The sequence below is a fragment of the Schistocerca piceifrons genome, chromosome 6, assembly GCF_021461385.2.
Source record: "Schistocerca piceifrons isolate TAMUIC-IGC-003096 chromosome 6, iqSchPice1.1, whole genome shotgun sequence".
In the NCBI taxonomy this organism is placed as follows: domain Eukaryota; kingdom Metazoa; phylum Arthropoda; class Insecta; order Orthoptera; family Acrididae; genus Schistocerca; species Schistocerca piceifrons.
In genome coordinates, this window is record NC_060143.1 from 239,821,989 (window position 1) to 239,837,679 (window position 15,691).

General features: G+C 41.2%; 1 protein-coding gene across 1 annotated transcript in view; it reads right to left on the bottom strand.

Annotated features, from left to right (window-relative positions):
• Nucleotides 1–15,691, bottom strand: part of LOC124803250 — a 665,131-nt gene that overhangs the window by 125,657 nt on the left and 523,783 nt on the right. The window lies entirely within an intron of this gene.

Consider the following 15,691-nt stretch of genomic DNA (forward strand, 5'->3'; position numbering starts at 1 on the left):
GTCTAATATGGCTGTGGGAGTGAATGTGAGTAAATGAGAGTGTGTATGTGGGACATTCGTTTAATTTCAGTGTTGCATTATATACTGTCTTAAGTAACCTGCAAGTGTTACACAAGCCTGTCGTGGGAAAATGATCCATGGGGATTTACCCACTTTGCTGATGACATATGTCTAGGTGTGACTGCTATTGTAACAGAGCAGCCAGAAAGTCAGCTGGAGTAAAATCTGTATCTAAGAATATTTCCAAAATTATTGTCTTTTCGTTTTCGTTTATTAAACACTACTTTTGTATTTGCATGTTGGAATGACGAAAATGCATCTGTGTATAAGGATTGGTGCAGGCCAGTTTTGGCGCGAGTATGATCTTGAGCGAGCATTCTGATTGGTAGCGAGTATGGTCAGCCAATCAGAATTGAGACAGTTCCCGCTCGTTACCTGATAGTTATACTGGGAGAGAGGCTGGAAGAATGGAGTCGTTCACTAGCTTTGAATGCGGACGGTCATGTTACTAGAGCCAGTCAAAATAATGTGTAAGATAAAGAATTACTTAGTGTTGGAGTTATTGGTGAGCTAAGTCGATAGCAGTTGTTATTGAGGACTCCTTGGCAAAATTTTAGAGGTTTTGACTAAATCTGTTGGACAGATATTCTCGTGTGAAAATTTGACCTTCATAGTATCCGAGTGGCACGTTTCAGTATTCAAACATTGAGCATTTTTGGCCAGCAGTTTATTTTTTAGAAATCCACAAGAAGGACCGAATGTAATAACTGAAATTAGTGATGAAATTAATGACTGTGAAAACGATGTTTAACTCGGGTGGGGTTTGGACAGATTTCTGGCTGCTGTGGTTGTGAAATGTGTGTATGAGTAGTGAACTGGAAAAAATAGCCAATAGTTTAAATGTGGACTGAATAGTACCTTTTTTTGGCTATAAAGGACAAAATGAACATTTTTGGCGTGGAAATTTCTGAGATTACTTTCCAGAAGCTAATCCATTTTCTTACCACCTGATAATATTTTTAGTAGTGTATTTCTACAGAAATTTCTTTCATAAGTAGAGCTGCGCGGCCTCAGTAATTGTAGATATTAGGTGGTGTTTTTCATCAACGCTGCTTTCACATCATCTTGTAAGTATCTACTCTTGTCGTGCAAAGAGACACTGAGCAGACGCTGTTCTGAGATAGGTGGACTTTAAATCTGAGCAGTAGGACGATGAAGAAACCCAAACCCGCCACGCCGGAAGGTGTGTAACAAAATCGGAATTAGAAAGAATTCCTTTTCATAACAGAAATCCTTATACATTGTTAGGTGACGGTGACGTAATAGCATAACACCATGTGTGATGCTATAAATTTAACGAAAAATTGGCAATGTATTTTTAGAAGTCGTGGAAAATAGTACTTTATTGTTTTAAATATTAGTAGGGTAGCTCATACGAGGCACGATAATTTTCAGGAGTAAAAGAAATATGATGTCGACCAGCACCGGAATGGAGCTTCAGGAAAATATGAGACGTTATATCTTGCCCACATAGGTGGGTTTTAACACGCATGAACCTACCTTAGGTTAAAGGTGGTGAATATCAGAAATCTGATGAAGCTGGAAGACACCATAAAATATGAGTGAACTTAATCATGTTATCACCTGATCGAATTAAGATCGTGAAGAATTAATTACAGTTTGAAATGGTGACCTTATTAATACTTTAAAGTCCTAACAAATACTGAAATCAGGGAAAGTATTGGCTCCGTTGACACTCGACGTATACACACCGGACTTCATAGTGCTTATGACAGGGGCATTCATACAATACAAAAGCTACGTATGTTTAATGAAAGTAAACCATTGGAGAATTGCATCAAAAATATAAAAGTAGCAGTCAATGCACTAAGCAGATTTATCTATCTAAATAGTCTTAAAAAATCAACAAACAATTACGTTGCCGAAGTCTAATGACGACAATTAAGAGAAAAGTGACTAAAATACTCACTCCATAATATCAGTCGAAAGTTGGTGCCAGAATATAAAAGAAATTCCAAAAAGATTGAAAAGGAGCTCAATATTCTTCGGAAGGTGCCCATATTGAGACGAAGAATGTACTGTGGAACATTGATCATGATGTACATAACACCCATCCGACCTTATTTTAAGAGCATGCTGCGGATTTGTGTCAAAAACCCTATTCCCAGAAACCAATAAATTTCAAGTTGTACGCTAAAAATACGAATCATAACAACGAAGTCGAAGCCTATCAACGTGCTTCTAGCATAACGTTTGGAATCGCCATTGTCTATTTAAGTTCAGGTTCCTGTTAGGAAAGCTTCTTATCAATTGTACTGAGTTGACTATCATTTCCCTTACTAAGTCACTTTAAAGAAAAAGTAATTACAGAGTATTGTTTACTCTCATGGTAGTAAATACATTCTGGCAATAAACAGTTTCTCTTTGTTCAATAAATGATAATCACATTTCCTCTTAGCTTTTTCTGTACAAATGCAGCAAGTCATATACATGAAGCACGTTTAAAATCATTCAACGGGCTTACCTGATGTATATTATCTTATTACCAGGGAAGTTTATGAAGCGGATTTGCTGCGCAGGTCGAAAATGATTGAGGCGAAATATTATTAAGCTTTTTTGGCGGTATTAAATACAATTGAAAGAACTCATACAATGATCAACGAGGCGCTCATGTGTGAATAAGTAAGTTTTAACAGTATTCCAAGGATATATTGAAATTAAAAACGCATGTATAGCTCCGTCACCGTAATTAATGTGTGGTAATACAAGGCTCAATTTATGGACAATACGTGTCAGCTTGAAATATACGGTGATCCCCTACAACGGCGGTATTTGCTGCGCATTATATATGAGCTTGGAGACAGGCAAACAACAAAGAAAGTATTACATACTGACGGCACAAAATTTGCCAAAGCCGCTGGAGAAGGCTTATACGGTTGCAACAAAATGTCACTTTTGACTCTACAAGATTCCATTATAAGCCATAATAGAAACAGTACAAAAGGTGGCAGACTTATGTGCCTTCAAATAAGCAGAAAAACCATCAAGTAATGATGTTGATAATGTTGAACGCCCGAAAAACTTTTTTCCTGCCAGAAAAGACGTAAACTGAAATAATCATCATCAGTCATTAGACACCCACCTCAGGACACCGGCCTCCTATAGACTTTTCCATACATCAAGTTCTTCAACTGTACTCTTCCACTCTGGTTCTTTATTTGTATCTAGTGGCATCTTATCCTACACTTCCTCTCCATTTTTCTATGAGGCTTGTGAGAGTACTGGTGTGTAGTATCTGTAAGAGGTTGTTCTTTGGAGGGCGACAATGCCCAGTGGTGCAGAGAGTCGCAAGTAGAAGCAGTTGTTGAGAGGCTGTGGAAGGTGTAGGCAGAATGAGCCAAAGGCGGTCGCGTAGCGAAGGATTTATCTCTATGTTTAATAGTAGTGGCACACAGTTTGAATAATAATGTGTTTATGTTTGTGCAGTGTGGTAAAGGAAATAAATTAAATTTTACCAGTTCTTAATGCATCTCCATCAGTTAGTACCACACCAATGCATTTAACAAAGTCTCGATATACACGGTCAACTAAAACAACAGGAACGTAACATGATAATCATTAAATAACCCATATAATCTCCAAGGAGACGGGAGCATATATTTGGGGACCAAAACAAAACTAGAGCTAGGTTACCCTTTGGCGAATTTCGCCTACTTCGGTACACAGTTCAGTACATTGCGTCTGTACGCCTTGAACTAACTTAACAATTGTTTCTTTGTTGCCCTTACATGTACTCTTAATTTTAAAAATTTCATCGTTTTGAGCCTTAACTGTTTCTTGAATTTTGTTAACTAACGTGCTCGATTGTTTACCTTGTTCATTAACTTTTCTGTTAAGATCTTGCATTTTATTTTCAAGATCTTCATGTTTAGTATCACATTCCTTTTGGAGCTCCTTATGTTTCTGATTAAGTGAATTAGTGAGCTCAGTTCCCAAGTTAACCATTGCATTTGATAAATTCCTTATTTCCTCATTGGCGTTCCTACTTTCCTGTTTGATTTCTCTCAACATGTGCACTATCAAATCGTTAGTGCTACCACTCGTTCCCGGTTGTTGACTACTCACTGGTGTTGAACTAGGCGCCGTTGAATCGGAACTAACTACAACACTATCTTCCATTACGTCAAGTGTGGTATTCTCAAGTCCAAACTCGCATTCTACATTGACTACAGCATTAACTTGTCCCTCCTCATTAATAACTTCACTGTTGTTTTGCGTTGTGTCAGCCATGTTAACAATGTTCACAAAGATCACTGTTCGTTAATAATTAGTTCCAACACTTAATTTAAAAGATCACATTATAAATATTGCAGTCTCTAACACAGTTCAGAGGTCCTTTCCTAATTTCTCCTGTGCAACGTGGAAAACAATTTGAAACGAAACGCCGTGATCGCAATTAGCTGCTTCACTCACCGTTTGTTGTGCCGTCTTCTCCGACGATCCCAAGATTGCGAAGGAATCGACGTCCGACACAAGCGTCGCCAAATATAAGCTCTCGTCTCCTTGGAGATTTTATGGGTTATTTAATGATTATTATGTTACATTCCTCTTGTTTTAGTTGACCGTGTATATCGAGACTTCGTTCATTGAAAAATGCAATGGTGTGCTACTAACTGATGGAGACGCATTAAGAACTGGTAAAATTTAATTTATTTCCTTTATCACACTGCCGAAACATAAACACACTATTATTCAAACTGTGTGCCACTACTATTAAACATAGAGATAAATCAAAAAATGGTTCAAATGGCTCTGAGCACAATGGGACTTAACTTCTAAGGTCATCAGTCCCCTAGAACTTAGAACTACTTAAACCTAACTAACCTAAGGACTTCACACACATCCATGCCCGAGGCAGGATTCGATCCTGCGACCGTAGCGGTCGCACGGTTCCAGTCTATAGCGCCTAGAACCGCTTTTTTTTCAGTTTTTTTTATTACAGAGGGCAGCTAGCCCTCTGACCGAACACGCTTTTTTTCACTTTTTCCCATCTTTTTTTTACTTTTTCTCTATCCACTTTTTTATCCGTCCTTTTTTCCGGCAATCCAATTTTTATTAATCACTTTTATATTCTTTTTATTTTTTTATTTTTTTAGTTTTTTTGTATTTTTAGGATGGTCAGGGCGTGGTACACGCCGCACTAGCAGTGGGGTCTGTTCACGGCACTGCCAGTGCGTCGAGCCCCAAACCCCTCCCACCCCTTTTTCATGTTCCCTGTTGGGTCATAGCACTAAGTGTGCAGAAATCTTAACACAATATTCCCATTATCCGATGTAAGAAAGACAAAGAAACCTCTTCTCTGAGTAGAAACTGAACACTGATTAAAAAAAAAAAAACTTAACAATTCTTCTCGAATCACACAAATACTTTGGAAGTCGAACACGAGTAATTTTGAACAAAACGTTTTGAAAAAAAATGTTCCGGAAGCAAGGTAATAGTAATTAATAATAAGAAACCAAGTGATTTTTAATTTTCTTCTGTTCGTTCTCGTTCAAGGTATTGCAGTGGTTCCACATATTTAGCCAACACCCATTCTTTCAAAAATGATCTTCAGCATGTTGCCGTAGTGCTTCTTGTGGTTGCTATACGTGCTGACTTTTACATATTCACACTTCATGTAAACGCGGAATTCTATCTCGTTGTCCGACCCAAGTGTGTGGATGACATAACTAACATATTTTCCCAGTAACCAGCAAATGGCGTTGGTTTTTAATTTCGGAAAGTATGTCATGTCTGGTCTCAGGAGGAGCGATGGCGTTATATATTCCGTAGAGGATCTGGTGAGAAAGGCGATTTGTTGCCTGATCCAATTCCAGTTATGCACATTGCCACCACAGGTGAATCTGTGGCTGAGTGTATCCACCAGATTACATTTTCCACAAAGGTGTGGCTGGTTTAAACTGATCCCATATAGTCTCTCATTGGTGCTGATAACATTATTAACTGTTTTGTACCATGCGGAAATAGCGTCTGTAGATAGCCCGGCATAGTTGATGTTCCGCCATACAGCTTTCCAGTCACAATTTGGGAACTTCGTTTCAATTTCGTTTCTACCCTCATTTAACTTCCTTTCAAGTATGATGTCGCGCGCTGTGATACGTGTGTTGCTTCTGATTTCGTCACTAAGATAACTTGCTTCGAGGAAGAAGTTCCTCACATACTGCAGACGGGCATTAATCCTTCGCACATCAATCGGTGCTTGCAGGCTATGGGGTGTCACAGCCTCAAAGAGCTTTGCGATTATACATTGTGGAAGTTCTCTGAGTATATGGAAAGTCCGTTTGAGGAGCAGAGCAGACGCTTTATTGCGAATATCCACCAAACCGAGGCCCCCGTTTCTGACATCCAGTATAACGGTAGTCGCACCAAACCTGAAGATGTCTCCTCGCCATAAATAATTGGTAACAGTGGACATGATCCCTTTCACTACTAGTTTAGGGATTGGAAATACCTGCGCAGTGAAATACGCTTTAGACAAAACGCAGGAGTTGATGAATCTGACTTTTTGCACCAGGTCTATAGTTCGATGGATGTTCTCCATTACAGCATGAACTTTCCTCCTAGTTTCCGTCGAGTTAAAAGCAGCCATCCTCATCGGACATGTCATTAAGGTTATTTCCAAAGATTTATGTTTGTTGTCTTGTTTTGCCCATGCCAGTCGAAGGTGATCTAGGCCCCGTAGACCCAATATTTGACTTTTGTTTTCATTTGCTGTCGCTCCCGACGCTAGACAATAACTTTTGATATCTCTTTCCAGTGTAACTGTCTCCTCCTTATTCCTTATTACAACGCCCATGTCATCTGCATAAGCTCGTATGACAGTTTTCTCACCACTCAATGTTATGCCTGTTAATCTTGCGTGGACAGTGAGGACGGGCTCTAAAGATACGGAAAATAAAAACATAGATAAGGGACTGCCCTGTGGAACCCCTCGCCTTATCTGTATGGGTTTAGATGTTTGGCAATTGATTGCTATTTTCGCATTTATACCTGTTGCAATATTCCTTAGCATGTTCACAATCTGGGGGTGGAAAGCCATTCTTGACAGCGTCGCAAAGAGGTATCTATGACTAACGCGGTCAAAACCTTTGTTGAAATCTATAAAGATTAACGCACATTTTATACTTGTCACTGAGGTAATTGCAATGACGTCTCTGTATGCAGATAGACTTTCGAATATCGTTCTGGTCGGAGAACAAGATTTATGATGACTCAATATTTTGTTGGAAAAGGCAGAGAGTCTTTTGTTGATAATACGCGAAATTATTTTGTAATCAGAATTTAGTAGCGAAAGAGGCCGAAAATTGTTTAAGTTGGTTTTGCCTTTACTCTTAGGAATCAGTACTATTCTACTTTCCTTAAACTCTGCAGGGACCGGTTTTCCGTTCAGGACCTCATTTGCCATGGAAGTGATCTTGTCCCCAATTATAGACCGGTAGCGGGCATAAAACTCCACAGGGAGGCCATCAAGTCCCGGAGATTTTTTGAGAGGTGAGTTACGCACTGCCTCATGCACTTCATCTTTAGTAATAGGTGACAGGATGTCAGCGTTGTCTGTTCCCGACAATTGTGGACCTAAAGTAGTGAGAAAGTCCTCGAGAGCTGCATCTTCCACTGTGGTAGGGGCATAAAAGGTTTCACAGTACCTGTGGACTTCGTCCAGTATTTGTTTCTGGCATATGAGCCTCGTACCAGTATGCGTCTGGACTTCATCAATTAAAGTTAGACGTCTGTTTTTAGCATGCCTCACCAAGTGATACAGAGAAGCTGTTTCATCTGCTACGACTGATGTGGCTTTCGATTTAATTTTGAGGCCCTCCATCTGTTGCCGTTTAATGCTTAATAACTTGGCTTTTATTTTCTTGATATCATTCAGACGAATTACGTCATCATGGGCCTGTTGATATAAGTCTCTTAAAACTTTAGAATAAAACTCCATTGTATTCCTCAACTCCCTGTGCCTCGCTGCACTATACTGCATGACAACTTTCCGCAGCCTTGGTTTAGCCCTCCTAGTCCACCAGTCAATGACTGTTGGGTGCTTGTCTACTGTGGGGAGGCACATAGTCCACGGTACTTTTATTTCCTGTTCCAGTTCTTCGTCAGTAAAAAGAGAGATATTTAAATTCCATTGCCCTCTGAATCGACGGGTTGGCTGTACACTTAAATTAAAGCAAGTTAAAAGTGTACTGTGATCGCTAAACTACACGGGAATAGTTTCAACGTTTAATAAATAATTTTGCAAATTTGGTGACACGTAAGTTCTATCTAGTCTGCTGCGGGAGTGGCTGGTTATATACGTGAACCCGACTGACGTCGGGTGCTGAAGTTCCCACACATCCTTAAGGTGTAGGTCACTTACTCGACCACACCGGCCGGCAGAGATAAATCCTTCGCTACGTAACCGACTTTGGCTCAAGCAGCCTACACCTTCCACAGCCTCTCAACAACTGCCTCTGCTTGCGACTCTCTGCGCCACTGGGCATTGTCGCCCTCCAAAGAACAACCACTTACAGATACTACACATTTACTGCCCTCCAGGAAAGTTCTCGGGCTCTAATTACTCTTGGGACTGAGAGCTGGCTACAACATGAGTGGATCCTCACAGGCTGATATACGACAACAGAGACGCAAGTTAACTGTTTATCTTTCTCTGTGTTTTCATCGTAATATATTTCTTAAGTTTCGTGTTTGTTATTATATTTGAGTTGGTTAATCTCGTATTTTTGTGAGTGTAAATTCATTCAGTCTGTAGCGCAGTAGATGCTCACTGAAAAGCCAGCTACATAACTCACTAACGCATTAGCGTCCATAGGTGACACATCAGGAGGGTAGCAAGTGGCATATCTAGGATTCTGTCTGCTTCTATAGTTTACTTCTTAAGTTTATCTTGCTAGGATGGTTAGGATGAGTCTATGCTGTGTGCGGTTGGAGGAGGAGCTGACCGCAGTTCGCGAACAGCTGAATGCGCTTTCGGCTACGGACAGTTACCTTCAGGCTGCTGCCCAACGGTCTAGCGGTGGCGGAGAGCCTGGCACGTCTCGTGGGACGCCAAGGTGTGGCTTGTTTTGCCCACGGGCCCTGCTTCCGGTACACATCGTAGTGCACACGACACTGCCGATCCGCCCTCACAGCAGGGTACATGGCCGTGGTAACGCGTTCGCGACACTCAAGGCGGAAATCCAACGATGGACAGGTGGCCGCTCCTTCAGCAGGGTCCGAGCAGGCACACGGGGGTAGGGGTTCACTAGTTAATGGGAGCTCCAATGTTATGCGCGTTATGCAGCCCCTTAGGCAGATAGCGTTCAGGCTGCAAAGAAAGCAAGGCAAGCAAATGGCGTTCAGAATAAAGACAATTCCACTGTTGCAATTCCATCAGTAAACTGTCGAAGTATTCGCACAAATGTTCCAGAATTTACTGCCCTCCAGGAAAGTTCTCGGGCTCAAATTACTCTTGCGACTGAGAGCAGGCTAAAACATGAGCGGAAAACGCTAAGATACACACTACTGACCTTTAAAATTGCTACACCACGAAGATGACGTGCTACAGACGCGAAATTTAACGGACAGGAAGAAGATGCTGTGATAAGCAAATGATAAGCTTTTCAGAGCATTCACACAAGGTTGGCGCCAGTGGCGACACCTACTACGTGCTGACATGAAGGAAAGTTTCCAACCGATTTCTCGAACACAAGCAGCAGTTGACAGGCGTTGCCCGGTAAAATGTTGTTGTGATGCCTCGTGTAAGGAGGAGAAATGCGTACCATCACGTTTCCGACTTTGATAAAGGTCGGACTGTAGACTATCACGATTGCGGTTTATCGTATCACGACATCGTTGCTCGCGTTGGTCGAGATCCAATGACTGTTAGCAGAATATGGAATCGGTGGGTTCAAGAGGTTAATACGGAACGCCGTGCTGGGTCCCAACGGCCTCGTATCACTAGCAGTCGAGGTGACAGGCATCTTATCCGCATGACTGTAACGGATCGTGCAGCCACGTCTCGATCCCTGAGTCAACACATGGGGACGTTTGCAGGACGACAACGATCTGCACGAACAGTTCGACGACGTTTGCAGCAGCATGGACTATCAGCTCGGAGACCATGGCTGCGGTTTCCCATGACCCGGCATCACAGACAGGAGCGGCTGCGATGGTGTACTCAACGACGAACCTGAGTGCAGGAATGGCAAAACGTCATTTTTTCGCATGAATCCAGGTTCTGTTTACAACATCACAATGGTCGCATCCGTGTTTGGCGACATCGGGGTGAACGCACATTATAAGCGTGTATTCTTCATCGCCATGCTGGCGTGTCACCCGGCGTGATGGTATGGGGTGCTATTGGTTACACGTCTCGGTCACCTCTTGTTCGCATTGACGGCACTTTGAACAGTGGTCGTTACATTTCAGATGTATTACGATCGGTGGCTCTACCCTTCGTTCGATCCCTACGAAACCCTACATTTCAGCAGGATAATGTACGACCGCATGTTGCAGGTCCTGTACGGGCCTTTCTGGATACAGAAAATGTTCGACTGCTGTCCTGGCCAGCTCATTCTCCAATTGAAAATGTCTGGTCAATGGTGGCCCAGCAACTGGCTCGTCACAATACGCCATTCACTACTCTTGATGAACTGTGGAATCGTGTTGAAGCTGCATGGGCAGCTGTACTTGTACACGCCTTCCAAGCTGTGTTTGACTCAATGGCCAGGCGTATCAAGGCCGTTATTACGGCCAGAGGTGGTTGTTCTGGGTACTTATTTCTCAGGATCTATGCCCCCAAATTGCGTGAAAATGTAATCACATATCAGTTCTAGTATAACATATTTGTCCAATGAATACCTGTTTATCATCTACATTTCTTCTTGGTGTAGCAATTTTAATGGCCAGTGGTGTAAATATCTCTAACTTCGGTTTGCTGGAGATTGTTTGAACATATTCTCAGTTCTATGATAATAAACGTTCTTGAGACTGAGAATTTTATGTCCACGAAACTCAGCTTGCCCTTTTCTCATATGATACTCTGCGAACTATGGATGAAAAGGGCAACAGGCAGACTCCATATTTCTAGACTTCCGGAAAGCATTTAACACCGTGCTCCTTTGCAGGTTGCTAACTATGCTACGAGCATACGGAATACGGTCACAAATCGGTCAGTGGCTCGAAGACTTCTTAAGTATTAGAACGCCGTATGTTGTCTTCGACGGCGAGTGTTCATCAGAGACAAGGGTATTGTCAGGAGTGCCCCAGAGAACTGTGATAGGACCGCTGTTGTTCTCCATATACATTAATGATTTGGGTTACTGCGTGGACAGCAATCTTCCAATGTTTGCTGATTACGTCGTGGTGTACAATAAGCTGTCGAACTTAAGTGACTAGAAAGATAAAAGGTGATATGGAGAAATTTCCTTAACGCTTGGAATCGAGCATAGAAGTTTCATGAACCACATAGCATCGATTTGTGTGGCCTTATGTGTACAGTCATCGAGAGATCGCATGATAAAACTGGAAATCGACAATGAAGCCCCCAGAAAATTTTCTGTCACGCTTTAGAGAGTGAAATTTACCTTGGGTACCATAAAAACACGTGCAGTAGTATTTGTAACTTTTTCGTATATTAATAGTAAGAGCTGTAAATCTGTATGTGGTTGCATAGAGTCCGTTTTCAGTACGAAAAATTAAATGTATGTTGGTCCTCAAACATCGGTTACTTGTTTAACAGAAACCATCAGTGTTACGGCTCATGTCGACGCTCTACGGAGGCATTAATTTAACCTTGTCAATAAAGGGCTGGTTTCAGTATTTTAGCCACAAATTCAAGTAGTTATATACAGATATGTGGTTAACCTTATATGTCACTAACCGTGACATCAAGTAGTATTTGTAACTTTTTCGTATATTAATAGTAAGAGCTGTAAATCTGTATGTGGTTGCATAGAGTCCGTTTTCAGTACGAAAAATTAAATGTATGTTGGTCCTCAAACATCGGTTACTTGTTTAACAGAAACCATCAGTGTTACGGCTCATGTCGACGCTCTACGGAGGCATTAATTTAACCTTGTCAATAAAGGGCTGGTTTCAGTATTTTAGCCACAAATTCAAGTAGTTATATACAGATATGTGGTTAACCTTATATGTCACTAACCGTGACATCAATACATTCAACTTTACGTTACACTGTAATTAGTAGTAAAAGTTGTTGTTGTTGTGGTCTTCAGTCCTGAGACTGGTTTGATGCAGCTCTCCATGCTACTCTATCCTGTGCAAGCCTCTTCATCTCCCAGTACCTACGGCAACCTACATCCTTCTGAATTTGCTTAGTGTATTCATCTCTTGGTCTCCCTCTACGATTTTTACCCTCCACGCTGACCTCCAATACTAAATTGGAGTATTTCTGAAAGTATTTGTATGGAGTGTAGCCATTTATGGAAGTGAAACATGGACGATAAATAGTTTGGACAAGAAGAGAATAGAAGCTTTCGAAATGTGGTGCTACCGAAGAATGCTGAAGATTAGATGGGTAGATCACATAACTAATGAGGAAGTATTGAATAGGATTGTGGAGAAGGGAAGTTTGTGGCACAACTTGACCAGAAGAAGAGATCGGTTGGTAGGACATGTTCTAAGGCATCAAGTAGTAAAAGTAATGTCATAGAAATCTAGAGCAATGCGCGTGGACGCGGTATGCAGTGATCGCAGTGAAGACACGATGAAGTGACGCAATTCTCATACCCTAGCACCGATGTTAAAGAAGACAATGGAGAACGTCGACTGTAGATTCGAAAACGGCATATGTCGAGGAGAAGTCCGTCAGCAGGACGGAATTTTCATACATGAGATTGGGCTAGAGTGTTTTGAAAGTAATGACGCAGCGGTTTAATTTTTCAGAATACAATTTTATAGGTTTCTCCTAGTTTTGTGGAATTTCGTGGGATTATCACAATTATTTTAGTGTTCACCTTTATTGTGGAACCACAACAGACGTATATTCCATTACAAATTCTTTCATAAAAATAATTCATGCCTATAGCTGCTACCAGGTATGTGATATAAGGAATCTCAAAAACAAACCGGCAAAAATAATTATTCGACAGCAAAGCCGAATATTTGGTACGGTGAGTTTATATTGCTACATTGTTTCTGTATCACATGTTACGATAATATTTGCACGGTGTGGCTCGGTGACTAAGAGCATGACTGTCAAAGTACAAATCTGAAAGTCCGGGGCCTAATACAGAATTAGCCACAAACTCTCTTCGTTAGCATATTGAATAGTCGTTTGGAGTCCGCCTTAAACTATGGATGCATCTATGACTGGCAGGCGAAGTCAATTCTAAAGTCGGTTGAAGACAAGGACATACCACTTGCTGTAGTATCATGTACAGTAAGGTTGTTTTCCATTGTCAAGATTGAAGAAAATTTCCTCTTATATCTCATTTACTATTACTTACCTCATAGTAAACCCCTCCATCCCAGATTCTTTAAGGAATCGACCCTGCAGACATGAAATAGCAACAGATGAGTTAATATGTTAAATGTTTTCCTTTAAGCAAGTAAGCGAGAATAGGTTTAGGAAAGACTCGAAATCATATCTAAAGCTTTTGGAAATCACTAAGTGCTCTCATTATCATACCCTGGATGAGTACAGGGCAAGTAACTTACGCTCTGCTTTAAGCAGTGGTAGCTCTTGACGCGTCTCAATGTACCAGAATGAAATATTCACTCTGAAGCGGCGTGTACGCTGATTTGAAACGTCCTGGCAGGTTAAAACTGTATGCCGGACCGAGACTCAAACTCGGGACCACCGCCTTGAGCGGGCAAGCGCTCTACCAACTGAGCTACCCAAGCATGACTAACGACTCGTCCTCACAGCTTTAATTCCGCCAGTACCTCGTCTGCTACCTTCTAAACTTCACAGAAGCTTCTGTGAAGTTTCGAAGGAAGGAGACGACGTACTGTCGGAATTAAAGCTATGAGGACAGCCGTGGGTCGTACTTAGATAGCTGAATCTGTAAAACAGTTGACGGCGGAAGGCGAAGGTCCCGAGTTCGAGTCTCTGTCCGGTACGCAGTTTTAATCTGCCAGGCGGGTTCTTATGTGTCATACAATTACATAATTTTGTAGGTGCATTCAGTGATATATGTGGACGCTGTCTGCAAAATTTGTTGCGAACAGAGTTGGCAGTACAGAAGTAATAGGTGAGATCGTCATTCGTGAAACGAAAGTTTCACTGCATGATCAACGAAAATACAAGAAGTGATGCAGTTTTTCCTTCCTTTTGTTATTTTGTGAGCGGATTCGACGATGAAAAGGCCGAAACGGGTTGAAATTACGTGTAAAGTTTGTTTTAAGTCACGAAGTGCTCTCGTTCCCAGTTACTGGATGAATATAGTCCGATTAATTTGCACGTTGTTACCTACAGTGCGTCATGAGACAAACACAATTTCTAATTGTAATACTTGTACTACTGAGTTAACACTTTAACATAAGATTATACATCCTGATGAGTAAGTTAAGACAGCATTTCAAGTTTTTTAATTCGCTTAATAAATATATGAAGTGCTGGAAATCAGACTTGTTGCCCCTGAAATCCATTGGATAGGCAACCTGCAAATGTATGTTAGCCCCCATGTAATCGTTCAGTAATTCTGATGTCAGTCCTTTACTACAGTTTCAATAGAAGACCGTCATACGATATAACATTTTTATTTGTGTGGCGATCACTCAAGATACGCCATGTGATCATAGGTTTCAAAAGGAATGGCACCCTCAAGGAAATTGGATGAATACTTCCGGTTAAATTTTGGTACTGGACTAGGAGTGACCATCATGCTGCTGTCTTCTGCTTAACTTCGTTGTTTCATGTACAAATAAGGAAATACGCTGAAAAGGAAGAAACGCTTTTTTTCACTGCTACGATACCGATGTAAAAGGAGCAGTTAGGAAATTCATGTATATTCTGTCGAACAACGGAACCGCTACGGTCGCAGGTTCGAATCCTGCCTCGGGCATGGATGTGTATGATGTCCTTAGGTTAATTAAGTTTAAGTAGTTCTAAGTTCTAGGGGACTGATGACCTAAGATGTTAAGTCCCATAGTGCTCAGAGCCATTTGAACCATTTTTTCTCGAACCACAATTTAGAATTTGTAAATAAATTGCAGTTGTTTCAAAGAAAATGCCTTTTTTGCATATTCCACATCGAAATTTTTATTTTCATTAATGCACCCAGATACGTTTCTCCTTTTTTACAAGGCATCTTCAGTGGGTGTCAGGTAACTTCTAATACACTGCATCTAAGCAAATTACTTTTTCTCATCTGGCAACCAGGTGGACATCTTACAGTTCACTTCCAGTTCACTGTTTACTTTACACATCACTGTAACTGCCATCTTGTACAGTGATGTGTAACGTAAACAGTGAACTGTAAGTGAACTGTAAGATGTCTACCTGGTTGCCAGATGAGAAAAAGTAGTTTGCTCAGATGCAGTGAATTAGAAGTTACCTGACACCCACTGAAGATGCCTTGTAAAGGCGAAACGCAGCTGGGTGCATATATGAAAATAAAAATTTCGATGTGCAGCATGCATAAAAGGCATTTTCTTTGAA